Here is a 15,110-nt window from a genome sequence, read left to right on the forward strand (position 1 = left end):
TATAAAGGTTGGTTTTGCTCTGAGAGTATTTTCTAATTCAGTCTAAATGGCTGCAAATTAAAATTTGGTTAGTAAGGAGACACTCTTCCCACTCCACATTTTCATGAGCATGTAGAGACTCAATGAGCCAATTAAAAAATATAAAACCTTGACTGTGTTTAACATCAAAAACAAACATAAAAAGAGAGCACAAGATCTTTTCTGTATCAGAGAAGAAAGAAAGGGAAGAAAGGAAGAAAAAGAAAGAAAAGGAAATTATTAAAATTACTACTACTTACTATGCATAGATTTCTTAGAAAAACTTGTTGGTTTTAACCTCTGGGTCTTTCCTTCGGCCTATTACCTCTTCTCTTCATTGCCTTCCCCTCCCCTCCACACCCCCAGAACACTAGAGTAACTAGTTCATTGCTGCTCTGGAAGAAAAGGGTTCTACAGGCAAATAAGATATGAAAATATTGCCTACTTTCCTTTCTTGGAAATAAACAATGCAAGCATGCACATTAAAGGCTCTGAGAAACTCTGTAGTAATAAAACCAATATTTTAAATTTATTTTAACCTTCAACTCTATTTCTTAAAATACATATACATATTATTAGCTCCTCAAAAACTCCATGAGTTGCATGTACATAAAATATGTATTAATATTATTTATCCTTTATGGTTATTAATATATCAAATCAAAATGATGGATTTCAATTCCCAGGACCTAGAGCAGTGAATGGCACAAGGTATGTGCTCAAAAAAATTTTGCTGCTTGAACTTTATGAATCAGGTTGTCACATATAAAGTTATGAATTGATGTACAGTATGAGAATATATTATGTCTGCTCTATTAAGTTTTACTTTGAGGCAGGAGGTTAGGGGACAGGGCACAACCACTGAAGGAATGACACAGCAATTGAGGGCAGGACAAACTGGTTACAACCAAGACAGCAAAAGGTCCCACTTCCAGTAGACCCTGAGCCTCAGGGCACACCCACAGGCTCCCTGACAGTTCCTAGGCTGACCAAAAAGGTCAAAAAGTGGGCGGGGGCGGATTCCTGGAAATCCCTGCCCCTTCCGCAAAGTAGTTGAAATAATCCTCGTACTTGTTAGCATATGGAATTACTGAGCCTGTAAAAACTAACAATTCCGCACCTTGTGATCATGCTCTCGCACTCGGACTCTCCTCTCTCTCACACCTTCTGAGACAGCCCGCATTCTGCCTGTGGGGTGTGTATCTCTCTAAATAAACTTGCTTTCACTTTACTCTGCCTCACTCTTGAATTCTTTCCTGCAGAACACAAGAACCTATTCTCTAGCAACCACTTCGCCTTCGTTTTTCTCACAAAATCTGAATTTTCTCACAGCATCAGAATTTCCACAGGTGTCACTGGCAAAGCTCACTAAGGTCCTCAGGAGACATAAGATGAAATGCTAACCTCTTCTTTGGTGCTTAGTCCAGTTTCACTTGCTCACAGGGTGTTGCATGCAAAGGTCTTTCACCGGCCCTTCACACCAGAGTTCCTAGCGCCAAACTGCTGCACTCGACATTTTAGCTCCGGCCGGCTCAGAAGCCTCTGCGCAGAAGCATCACGCGCCACACCTGGGTTCAAGATGGTGGCCGACGGCCGCCTGCGGAGATCTGTGCCCAGCGCTGTGATTAGAGCCTGAGCAGCACAGGTGCGCCTGCGCAGCCCTGGGGCACGCCATCCCCTCCCACCGCTGACAGACCCCTGTGAAGCAACCACCCACGCCTCTCGCCTTTCGGGAGAGCCGGAGAGCCTGGGTTCTAGAGTGAGAGCTCGCCGCTCTCTGTTCTCTAATCAAAGTATAAAACTTTCCTTTGCTTCTGAGCCGAACTCGGTCTTGTTCTGTTGGCTGGAAGGACACCGGGCAGGAGGACCCTCGGGGCCGGACTTAAAAGGGTAGGTAACACATGTTCTGTCACAGGACTTATTCATGACAGGACTTCACCCGTACAGAGCCAGGTTTCCAGGCTGTCTTAGGATAACATTGCAAACATTGTCCTTGTGAAACAAGCAATGTAGAAGGCTGAGTTGTTTTCCAAATTTCTTGAAGTGTTTAAAAAAGGTTATTTTTGTCCAAACTCTTATTAGGTATATGTAACAGACTAAATAATAGTGATGAGAAGAATACTAAAGGAAAGAGAGTGTTCTTTGGAAAAATCTCAGAAAATTATATGGATGATAGCTGGGAAATGCCCATATTAACCTAAATTTTTGGAACACGTTTATTAATAAAACAAGAGAAAAAATTTAGAAAGAACAAAAGGAAGCAAAACAAAGGACAGGAAGGAGAAGGAAAAATGATTATATTAGTAATTCTGTGAAGTGTTTTTAATATATTAAGTATTTGTCATTTTGTCAAGAGCTGTATATGTGGCTTACGTTATCTTCATGATTCAACAAAAAGCGTTAAAACTTGGAAGGCTTAAAAAAGGTTTTCAAGGTCCCAGACTAGTATGTAGCACTTGTGAGGATCTTTGCATAGTTCCTTTTGATTCCAATGTAAGTATTAACTCATAACTTTCTCTATGTGCATGTGCCTCATTCTGTAATAGCACTGTGCTGTGATTGTACTGATGGGATTTCTGGGGCCAGACCTTTGGGCTCACTGGAGCCAAGACAGGTTAACTCTGCAACTTGTGTGTGCTCATTTTTATGCTTCCTATTATAAATGGCATTATGATGCTTATAAAAATGTTTAAATGTACGATTTTTGTCAATACTGACACCTGCAGGGCAATTTTCCATTTCAGACAAGTATTGGATTTTGCTTTCTGTCCTGTTTTTACTATCATTATTGTTATCATTATCATCTTAGTCATTATTTTAATTTCAGACCCACATGTACACCAGTAAATACAATACTTCTTCTTGATGATTTTGGCTTTATGGAGAGAAATTGAAAATATAAAAATAGTTTTTTATCCGAGAAGTGTCAGTCTTAACTTGATATGAACTCACTTTGTCCTTGACTTACCTCTTTCTTTGTGACTATGTTGGTTGAAATAATATACCTGCCATTATACTAAATAGTGAAGTACACGCTCCACATTTCTCAAACGACTGAAGAAAAGTTTTCATGTACTCAGATAGATCCAAGACATTTTGCTTTATTGAATTTATCCAGGTCACTTAAAAGAATCTGTAGAATCTAATTGAGTATTTTTCTAATAAGCAGTGTTGTTAAAGAGATATCTAAATGCTATGTAATTTTTAATGAATCAAAAGTTTGCTTTTATTAAATTTGGTTTAATGGTCTAGATTATTTTCTCTCTCATTTGTCTTTTACTGAACAATGCTTCTTTGAGTATCTGCACTTTTCAAAGTGTGTGATCAGTTTGTTTTTAACAGTAATATACAGCTGCAGGAGACCTCTGTCTACCTCAACAGAATTTCCATTGCAATTTGCTCTTGAGTTGAACATTAATAACAACTAAAGAAAACACTGTCTTTGTGGGGGAATAATAAAAATTTGATTGATGTATTTAAGAATGTGATTTCAGTCCTTACTGCCCCAAGTTATTAACAAAACATAATTTCTACCTATAGCAAATTGCCCTTCTCTAATGATCTTACTTTGAAATGAAGTTTTAAATAATTTCATTGTGTAACCATTCTCTATTCTTCGTCATTTTTTCCCTTTCAAAAATGAAGTCTGTTCTTTGAAATGATATTTTGTGGGCTATGGACAGAAAATCCAGGCACCTTTTCATATATTGATATTCATCCATTAGTGCTGAATACTTCATGCATATGAATGAATAAACTGGATGGCTCTTTTGGCACACTAAAAATACAGTTAGAATTTTCAAAATGTTATGTTAATTGTTTTTGTTCATGTTGTGTGTGTCAGGCACTGGAGTTTAAGGGTAAACTTGTCAATGATTTGAATCCTAGAATGAGAAATAGAATCTTCATTATTTCCTGGGAGTTATTTTGTAATTAGTGTACCAAAATCTCCATGGTGCCACTTTAAAATATCTGAGATCTAATTTTTCACTACTTTACACTAATCAATATATTATTTTATCCTTCAACAGTGTCAATAGAAATTTCTTTGTGCAAAGCCATTTATAGAACATTTATGAAACTATGTGAGGCACAACATAAAGAAGCATTTCTACAAAATGTTACCTCTCCCATCCCAACCAAAGCTGCTTCACATACACACATATGCATATGCACACACATTTTTAAACAAACATTTTGTAATATATTAAATACTATATCCATCCGTAAAGATAGAAAGACACAAGATAAATTGAAAATTTACTGAATCCCAACATTTTCACATAGCTTAACCATCATGTCTTTTCATATTAACATAAATTCCTTGTAAAATGTTGTCCTGTGTGTTAGAGAACTACTGATGGTTTTGGAATTTATGAGACTGAAAAAAATTTATGAGACTGATATCTGTGTATATTATAGAATCTAAATATTGCCTTTATGTTATAGGTGATCAGTATGTATTTGCTGAATGAATAAATGAGTGAAAGGAGGAGCCAGATCTCAGATTTGCTTCAAGAAAATTAATCTTGTAATAATGTGTACAATGAAGTGGAATGGGGGATATTAGAAACAGTGTAGTTGGACAGGAAGCTATTACATACTTAAGACAGGTGCTATGAGATCACTACAATAAGTGCTTTGCTTATTCTTAATGCAATGCCTACTCTGTTTATATGCATATTTCATAATTCCATTAATAACAATGCAGATTCAATTTATTTCCTGAATTTCAGTCTTTGTACTCATAGTTTAATAAAAACTACTTAGTATGTTGTTCTGATACTTCAAGTATAGTTTGTTGGAGACATTGAGTTCATATATCATTTCAGTTATTTTAAACTCCTCCATTAATACCACCAATGAGCCATACCTAATGCCACAGACAAAACAAGATCATCAAAGAGCATTTACTCAATCACTGTCAAAACCATTTTTACTGAAACTCTTTTTTGCTTCAGTAGACAGGTGAGACAACCCTAAGTAAATACTAAGTGACAAGTTAATGTGGAAAAATTGGAGGCAAAGTAGAGTGAAAGAATTGCCAAAGTACAAGATTAAGTCAAACTACTCCTTTCTATGTTGCTTCATTTCCCTGCTTTAGATATCCTTTCTCATCAGTGTTTTGAAATCACATTCTTACTTTACAATTCAGCTCAAATCCTACCTCCTTAATATTTCTTTCCAAATATCTTTCACTGCAATACACTTTCCTCTCAAATTTGATTAACTTACTTTAAAAGTGTTTACTGAGCACCTACTTTAAGTCAGTTACTATTTACAGGCTTGAGATACAGTAGTGAACAAAATAAACCAGGAATTTGATATCATGGAACTTACATTCTAGCATGAAAGGCAGACTATAAGCAATAAGGAGATAAAGTTTGGCGAGTAGTGCTAATAGCTATGGAGGAAAAAAAAACACAGAGTAATTGGGTAAACTTTATTATAGAAGTCATGACTGTTTGTGTGATAATCATGTGTATGTATGTCAGCAGCATCATGGGTGAATTGTAATACAAAGTCTGACTCAATCTTTCGGCGTTTGACTGCTGGCAGCTTTAAGCCTCACACCCCTTCCTCCCCTCTGCTCCACGTGTGGGCAAACTGATAAGAAAATGCAGGTGATTTTTCATTTAGCATCAGTGGGAGTTTCTAATCATATAAGCCCTTGCCAGCATGCAGGAATCCCATCCCTTAACCACCGTAAAAACCCCAAGTCCATCTCCTTTCCCTGCTCTCTCAAGTCGGTTTTGGACAAGCTTGGAAGGACTAATCTGCTCTCCTCAGAGAGCCTCATTACCCTTTGTGTGTGACATCATCAGTCTTGGCATCCAGAACAAAATTCCAGTGGGTTTCTCTACGGATTGTGCAGAATGCAAGCACCACTTGCAGATATAAATGGGGTGAAATATGAACAAAGCTCCAGAAGTATGACATGTCTGGGTGTTTGGGTGAACTAACAGTTCAGTCTTACTGGAGTAAACATGATGAAGTATAAAGTGGTAGAAGATGAGACTAGAGAGGAAGGCATGGAATACATGACAGAGGAATGACATTTACTTCTTGGTGAACATCTTGGCCCATATAGCAGGGTTGATAAAGGCACAAGGTTTGGAGTCAGAAAAACCTAGAACATAAGCCTACATTAGTGACATTGGGAGAGCCAGCTAACCTCACCCAGTCTCAGTTTATTCCTAACAAGTTACGTTGCATCCAAGCTTGTACTTGTGGCATTTTTCCTTGACAGTACTGTCAGAGTGGTTTTAAAAATGCATATATTTGATACAGGTCCATTGTTTATACTAGTCAGATAGCTGATAGCTTTCAGGGCAATATTCAAGCACTATCTAGGTCCTACTTGAATATCCATTCTTATTTCTTGTCATTTCCTGATACCTAATCTACTGACTTGAGTCATAATAAAACATCTTAGCATGTGCCATGTTTTCTCACACAATCAGTGCCAATGCACCAGCTGGTCTTTTATCTAGAATCTCCTTTCTAGCTTGCCTTAACACCCAACAGTCCTTATTTGCCCTTCAAGTCATAGCTACAGTAACCCTTATTTTCTCGGAATTCTTCCTTGACTACTACACTCAGCCTGAGCGGTTCCTCCTTTCTGGTGTACAGCACAGTGATTCAGTTAAACACATATGCATATATGTTATGTTTCATATTATTTTCCATTATGTTTTATTACAGGATATTGAGCATAGTTCCCTGGGCTATACAGTAGGACAATTTTGTTTATTTTATATGTAGTAGTTTGCATCTTCATATCCAAAACTCCTAATTTATCCCCTTCTTATCTCCCTTCCCCTTTGGTAACCATAAGTTTGTTTTCTATGTCTGTGAGTCTGTTTCTGTTTTGTACATAGATTAATTTGTGTCATATTTTAGATTCCACATATACGTGATAACATATTTGCTTTTTTCTGTCTGACTTATTTCACTTAGTATGATAATCTCTAGGTTCATCCATTTTGCTGCAAATGGCAAAATGGCATTATTTCATTCTTTTTTATGGCTAAATAGTGTTCCACTATATATATATGTGTGTGCATATATATATATACGCACACACATACTTCTTTATCTAGTCATCTGTCAGTGGACATTTAGGTTGCTTCCATGTCTTGTCTATTGTAAATAGTGGTAAACTGATTCTTGATGACTCTTATTTACATAGGACACAGGTTTTAAGTTAAGGGCTCTGGGTTACCTATAGCCACTGTCAATCCTTGAGCTTCAGTTGATGTGAGCCCACATGTCAGCTGTCACTTATGGGTACTCTGAGCATAATGCCACCCTCATCTATAGGATTTGAGGTCACTGGTGGTAGTGATAAGTATTGTTTACTCTGTGACTCCCTTGACATCAATACCTGGAGTAATCACACCACCTCCTCTGCAGGTTTCTTGCTGTGTGTCAGGCACTCCTTCAGGATTGGCTGCCCCTGTCTCTTTTGTGCCCTTTAAAGCTATTTCAACCCAATAGGCCTTTGCAGTTAATCTCTTCTCTTGCCCCTGTTGATGAAACAATTAATCAATAGTCAGTCTAAGAAAGAAATGGCATTTTTTTTCGTGACAACCTGAGGGTTATAACTCGGGAGACAGTTTTTCAGACAGCTCTGAGGACTGTTCTGAAGAGGTAAGGAGGCGAGGCCAGCATATATGTGATTTTGGTTAAGGGGTACATGCAGACAAGCACACATCTTGGTAAAAGTTTCTACTATTTGCAAGGAACAGATATAACTTAAAGTATTTGGTGCTTTTCTAAGTATGAGAAGATGCAAGAAACTGGGTTCATTAAGTTTTCTCCTGAAATATCTAACTACCCTAGGGCCAGTTCTGCCAGTTTTCCCAGAGCACAAAATGAATCATTCTGATTTTTACCCTGAAATTCCTTTCAAGATATACTGTAAGTCAGTGACTACAGTGGATAATGACTTGATTCTTAGAACTAGATGGTGGGCAACATTCTTTATTTTACAGTTCCCTCCCTTTTAGTCTTAATCTCAACCAAATTTTGGGAGACATTTTGTAACCAATTTGTCCCACGATGCTAGGAATGGTCATTCTTAGGTCAGGTGAGGATTTTGTCGATAGGGCACTCAATGTGCTATTGCTGGACTAGGTCCCATTAACAACAGCCAAAAGCCTCTGGACCATCTGTCTTTCTAGACTGTCATGGTGTAGAAAATGATTCCCTCTTATTTCTTCCCATATCTAGAGTTACACTATTACAATAATTACCCTTACAGAACTGTTTATTTAATCATTTCAAGTCACCTAGTCATCACTACTTATCAGAGGCTCCGTCACACATTTGGTAATGCAAGGAACAGTATTCTTATAAAAGAGGCAGAGTTCAATATACCTAGTAACATTAACATGGTTATAGGTAAGTATTCTTCTAAGGAGTTACCTGGCTGGTGTTAAAAGAAGAAAAATTGATCATCTTTATAATTGAGCAGATATTTCTGCCATAGGGGAATTCTAGTTAATGCATAGTGCAGATGCACAGTGCACACTGGGGTTGGGCAATGGGCAGAGGAAAATTTTGGTTTACATTTTTCTTGTCTTATTTTTAAATATGAATTTTATTTCATTACCTTTGATCAATGTGGTGATGCTATGCTCTTTTTGTTCACTCTTAAATTAGGCTGAACTAGGGATGGATGTTATTTGCATGAATGGGACAACTCTTCTTGATCCATACATGACCCACCTTGCCTATCCACCCTGGTGGTAGTTGTGTGTAGAGGGCAGGGGAATGGACAAATATAAGCTCTAGAAAAACAGAGTCTTTTTCTGTTTCATTCAGTCCTGCTTCTTCAGTACCTAGCACAATGTCAGGCACATAGTAATAGTTTAATAAATACTGGGTAACAAACAACTTAATGAGTCTTACTTGAATCATCTTCACATTACATTAAACCCACTTCATAAAATATTTTCCCTCTTGTTGTCTTCTCTTACATTTATTCTTTGTGGGTTTTGTACCATTTAAATATTAGTTGGCACCTGGTTCCATTCTTCATTTCTTAGACTAGCCACACTCCTTGAACAGGCTCATCTACTTGCTTGTCTACAGTTACTTACCGTCTATAACACAACCCTGAAATGTGTTTTTCCAACTCAAATTTTCTTCTAATCTGCAGACAGAAGATACGAGATATCTTTACCCAGATATCACACAATATGTCATCCCAATGCATATAAAACTCATATTCCTACCCATAACGTTTTACTTTTCCTGTGTTCCCTTTCTCAAATACCTGGTCAACAAAACCTTTTGCCTATAGATAAGGAAGAGACAATGCAGCATATCTCACTAATAGACTGAAAGTAAGATTAAGGAATATGTCATGGAAAAACTCTAATATAATAAAAATACTATAAACGAAGGAGTAGACCTGACAGGTAGAGCCATTCTCTCTTGTATCCTAGCTAGAATTTTGAGCTGAGAACATGAAAAAGAAACAAGAGGTAAGATTTAAGGTGAAGGGCCCAATGGAAGGAAGATCAATAATTCAGAGTTACCTAGCATACATTTCATTATGTGATACAATTTACTCTTTTCTCCTTTCATCTGAGAATTATACTTTCACAATCCAGGAACAATTTAAAATATTCAATTAAATTTGATTTGATTCAATTAAACAAATAATTATCTTCCTATTGTCTATCAGGTACTTTCCCATTGCATGTGAATAATCAATATACAGAATAATCAGTAGTTAAGACAGATAGACTTTATACTTATTGAAACAGCTAATATTACAGATGATTTGCCATTATTTCTGTGAGTTCAAACAATGTGGTCAAGAATCTTTCCTTTTCCTCTTTCAGCTACTTCTTCCCTTTTATGACTATGGCCTAGGAAGAAAGTGCTCTGAATGCCCAGGTTCAGACTGTTAGCCCGAATCTGGGCCCTGGAGTTGGCATCAATCCTATACAGATCACATGGGCAGAGAACAGGTGAGGGATAGTTTTTGAAAGGAAGAGAGAATGTCTGTTAGCAGGAGTATAAACATGGTATAGGCAAAAGCACAGTAAACCACCTGTATTCTACCACTTTGTTGGGTGCCCAGAACTTTTCTTCCTGTACACTTCACTTAAAAAATGTTTTCTCTTAACATAATACAACTATTCTATATACAATTGAAAACTCACTCATTCTGTCCCCAAAGGAAGATAATACACAGCCTGCCCAGTTGCACATCCAGGGTGATTAACATCCCTTTTATTTGGGTCCAGATGGAGCTCATCACAGTCCAGTAATCTGTGGAGAAGTGATAAATTTTGTAAACTCTCACACATCCAAAACACAATAGTACAGAAGAATGGCAATAAAAGTTGCAATCTGGAATATGGTACAGGAAGAAAGAATCACAGTGGTCTTTCCGGGCAAGGAGAGCAAAGATTCCTGTCTTGGAAGAGGAGTATGTTCTCAGGCAGCCACATCGTCTGTTTGGCTGACCAAGACTCTCCTTTCAGTAGGAGTCCTTTAGTCTACTGTCTACATATAAAATAACTGTTTGGAATATTTTCCTTCAGGAGCTGCTTCACTACAATTTACCAATTTATCTTGGGTACTAGGGACTTTCAATGATGATAAATCAAACCTGTGACAAATTTAGATTTGGCCTTTGTCTTGCAATATAAGTTCTCAATTCATCTTAGACTGAATCCAAGGATTTGCAACTTGAACACTGAGCATTCTCTTTCCATTAGAATGTATAATTGATGATGGCTAGGATTTTTGTTTATTTTATTCACTCTTGTATCACAAAAGCCAGCAATCTTGCAGTAGTTTAATAAATATGTGTTACATGAATGAATTCTTTCTTTCTTTTATTCTGCCCCAAGTTCTATCATTTCTGCCCACTAAATAGTTCTTGGACTTGGTCGCTTCTCCCTCTTTTCCTTTATCATCCTACCCCAATTCTTCATCAACTACTGTCTAAAATATTGTGTCAGCCTACTAAATGGTCCCTCTTCCACAAGACTTAGCCCACCCCTTTCCATTTTATACACAACAGCAAACCTATAGTTTTTAAACATGATCAGAACACGTTATCCCATCTTTAAGTGGTTTCCCATTGCTTTTAAGATCAAGTTTAAAATTCCTACCATGGCCTATAGTCTGCCTCCTCTTTTTCTCTCTGTACCTCCGCCCTCCCATTCCACTGATCTCTCTCTTCATTGTTCCCTAGATTGCAGACATTCTGAAACTTTCTCAATTTATTAAATATTCCACAATATTTCAAATTTATTTCTTTTATTTGTTATTCATTCTGTCTGAAATACCTCCTTTGACCTGCTCTCATCTCTCTGTTCTTTGGCAGATTCCTGGTGGTTCTACACATCAGAAAAACTATCTACAAGCCACTTAATTCCCTTAGTAATGAAGCCTTAAATGCAATTTAATAACACGCATCCCTCTCATAATTACTTGCCGAATGTCTGCACAGTGGACATCTGTTGTGTTAGCCTGCATAGCACCACTTCTGGTACAGAATCCTTTCCTTTTGGGAGTCATCCATTTTACTGACATTTCATTGCTGACAGTTCATGTGAGGTGTCCTATACCCTATTACAGGGCAAGACACATGATTCAGATCTGGCCTTGGAACTCTGCTATCCCTTCTACTTCTTAGCTCAGTGGTAGAGACAGACCTCTGCCTCAGGACAACACTAGGATTAATTTGTTCCTTTCTCTCTATGCTGCCTCTGAAGATGGTTTTATGAAAAAGAGATATTTTTTTTTCAGAGGGCTGTGGGAGAGGAATCTGAGAGATCAAGAATTTCTTGGGTCCAAAAAGGAACAGTGCATCAAGTTTAAATCAAATCTTTAAAATTTTAAGACAGGAATACTGCTTTAATTTTTAATTGACTTCTCTTTTTAGCTTCTAGTTGATAAGATTTTAGAAAACAATTAGGATCTTTGCAGCATCCACTTTTATTTAAATTCCTGGTGGATAAAGTAGTATTGAACAAATAATAATGACTTAGCACATATTTTTTAAATTAAAAAAGAACAAATGAATGACCAGCTCAACATGTTTTCCTATCAATTGTTTCTTGTAGTCAGAGTAGGAAAACTCATTTAAGAGATTGCTTTCCATTCAGACCTCATGAGAATATTTTAGTTAAGATTCTGAGAAACATATCCACCATAGGAAAAGATTAGGGTATTCTGATATATGAGAAGTATACATTTTATGGTTTTAATCACTATTTTTATTTTCCAGGATAGAACATATTAATGATAAATTTCATAAAATGAATTTGAGGGGCTAGGTGATTTTAGTCATTAATTTCATCGTTTCTAATTTTTCACAGTAAGTCTCCTTTTTCCATATCCTGTGACAAAAGTCAATTCACTGAATTATTTTCGCTACTATTTAAAAATCTGGTTCAGTTGCACATATCTGTATTATTTATTCAATTATTGGGTTACAATATGTACAGTATACAGGTGAAAAAGAGTAAAAACACTTCTAAAGTTCTTTTCCAAAGATTCAGAAAAATATTTACATAGGAAAAATACCACTAAAGTCTACTGCAGCTCTAAAAATACAAGTGACAATCAAATATTTGTCAGAATCACAGGTGTTTTTAAATAAATTCACACCACTGTTTGGAACAAATTAAAAAATGTCATAGATATTTTCCATATGTCTTGTTTCTTAAAAAAATCATACAGATAACTTTATTCACTAGTAGATGTATGTTTAAAATATAATCAAAGATGATGTTATTTAATAATATGGATAAGTTATAAGTTATATAAAGGAGTCTTTTCCTGAACTGTTCACTATGGTGCATCATCCAGAAAAATAAACAATGTAAAGTAAATAAAGCTATTCACCCACTTGTTAGTTTAACCCCAAAATAATGGCCTGATGTATTCTTAAGATATAAACTGCCCTTATGTTGTAAGCAAATACAACATAACTTATAAACAAGTGATTTTTTTTTAACATACCCTTATATACTACAGGTGTAAATACACTGGGAAAAATGAGGTAGCCTTGAACAACTACAATGTAAGGTGTGTCTATAACAGCTAGGGCCACAGTAGCATAAAAAGCCTCTCTGTACCACCGAATAATAGAGAGCTACAGGAGAGGTCTGCATCACCTCAGAATGTGGTGAGAATGTTCACAGACTGGACTGAAAATATCAGAGGCTAAGCAACTCCTTGGGCAGGTCAGGTTGAGGGTATCAGTGAACAGAGGCCATTAGGCACCAGCTGGAAGGGACAAGCTCTCCAAGGGCCTCAAGAGAGACTGGCCTGATCAGTCCCTACAGTAAAAGAGTACGTGCCTTACATGCCTCCCCGCTCTTTCTCCTTTTTGTGAGCTAACATACCTGCTTAATTGCTAAATTAACTTAATTGCTTAATTGACTTCAAGACTCAAAAAGCTTGTTGAATCAGAATAAATATATGTTTACAAATGCTCTTTTGGTTACTTTTTTCAACACCCTGAACTGTGTCTTTGCTATAACCAGAGCCAAAGATTTGATTTCTAATGCAAGCACTTGAACATACTTATTGGATCTTAGCTCAAGTGCAATATATGAAAAAAAAACACCATACCACAGATGAAAAATTGATGGAATAAAACAATGTATGAAATTGTCAATGCAGTATGATCATATAAAGCAATATTGACCTGAAAGAAATAATTCCAAAATCATAGTGCCTCCATGGTGGGACCATGGATTTAATATTTCATTCTTTCCAATATTCTGTTGTCAAAATATTGGAGATTTATTTCTGTTTCAATTTAAAAGACTGTAAGAGTGTATATATGCAATGCTTATTTTATGTCTAATTGCACACCACTTTCACACTTTAAGTACGTTTAATAAATATGATTTTGGTGCTGTTCTAAGATTCCATGCTTATAGGTTGGACTATAGTGGAAAATGTGCCATAGTCAGTCTTGGAATGAGTAGGGAGCAGACCTGAAGTTACAGTGTTTTGCCTGATGCTACAGGGTTACGTTTGTGTTAATAAAATTTGAATAGCATAAGAGTTAAGTGAAGTATTAAACATGGACAAACATGACATAGAAACCGTGGTAAAAACATTAATTAAGGTTGACAGATGTGAATACCATACTGTAATGTTAAATTCCACTATTACAATAGAGCTAAAGAAAAAATAAGGTAGTACCTGCTTCATGGAGTAATTTCAAATGCCAGGTCATTAATTAAGTTTTTAGATGCTTCTATTATTTTAGTAAGTATGAGTTCTAGTCTTTAAGGGAGGATTTAATTTTCATAAACATCTTTAAGATCAGTTTATTGATTTCATAGTTGAGAGCTAAAATTAGTTACAATTTTACCTATGACCACACATGGTGAAGGCACATGAGCTACTTTAGAGATTGTAATTTTTAAACAACAAATGAATTATAAAGCATTAAAATTTATAATTTAGAAAGCTGCTTTTTCAATTTCCTTATATCCTATTTGATTTCTGCTTGCTTATGTAAAACTTTTAAGTATCTAGTAATCCTGAAACCAAGCTCCTTGTAGTTTGGAATCATTTTTTCCAGCAGATGCAAGCAATGTGCAGCCCCTAATAAATGGAGATAGTGTTTTATTTGTAGGGCTGCTGTAACAAAACACCATAGACTACAGAAATTTATTTTTTCACAGTTTTGGAGGCTAGAAGTCCAAAATCAAAGTGTCAGTCAGTCTAGTTTCTTCTGCAGCCTCTCTCCTTGGCTTGCAGACAGCTGCCTCCTTGCTGTGTCCTCATACTGTGTTTCCTCTTTGTGTGTCCTAATCTTCTCTTCTTCTAAGAACAGAAGTCAGATTGGATTAGGGTACATCCTAATGGCTTAATTTTAACTTAATTACCCCTTTGAAGGACCTATCTCCAAACACAGCCAGAAGTCCTGGAGTTAGGACTTCAGCTTATAGATTTCAGGGGGATGTAATTCTGCTATAACAACTAGGAAGCCCTGCATGGTCAGCTTTATCTACCTCAGTTCATTTGCGTTTTCTGGATTTGTAGTGGCTCTTCAACATAAACTTGAGAACAAACAAACAAACAAAATAACT

General features: G+C 36.4%; 1 long non-coding RNA gene across 1 annotated transcript in view; it reads left to right on the forward strand.

The window, feature by feature from the left end:
- The first annotated feature begins 1,820 nt into the window (after window positions 1-1,820).
- LOC116657451 overlaps window positions 1,821-15,110 on the forward strand; it is a 176,399-nt gene continuing 163,109 nt past the window's right edge. The window contains exon 1 of the long non-coding RNA XR_004312522.1: window positions 1,821-1,908. This is a non-coding gene — a long non-coding RNA (uncharacterized LOC116657451). The remainder of the gene's footprint in view (window positions 1,909-15,110) is intronic.

Source organism: Camelus ferus, chromosome 2, assembly GCF_009834535.1.
Source record: "Camelus ferus isolate YT-003-E chromosome 2, BCGSAC_Cfer_1.0, whole genome shotgun sequence".
NCBI lineage: Eukaryota > Metazoa > Chordata > Mammalia > Artiodactyla > Camelidae > Camelus > Camelus ferus.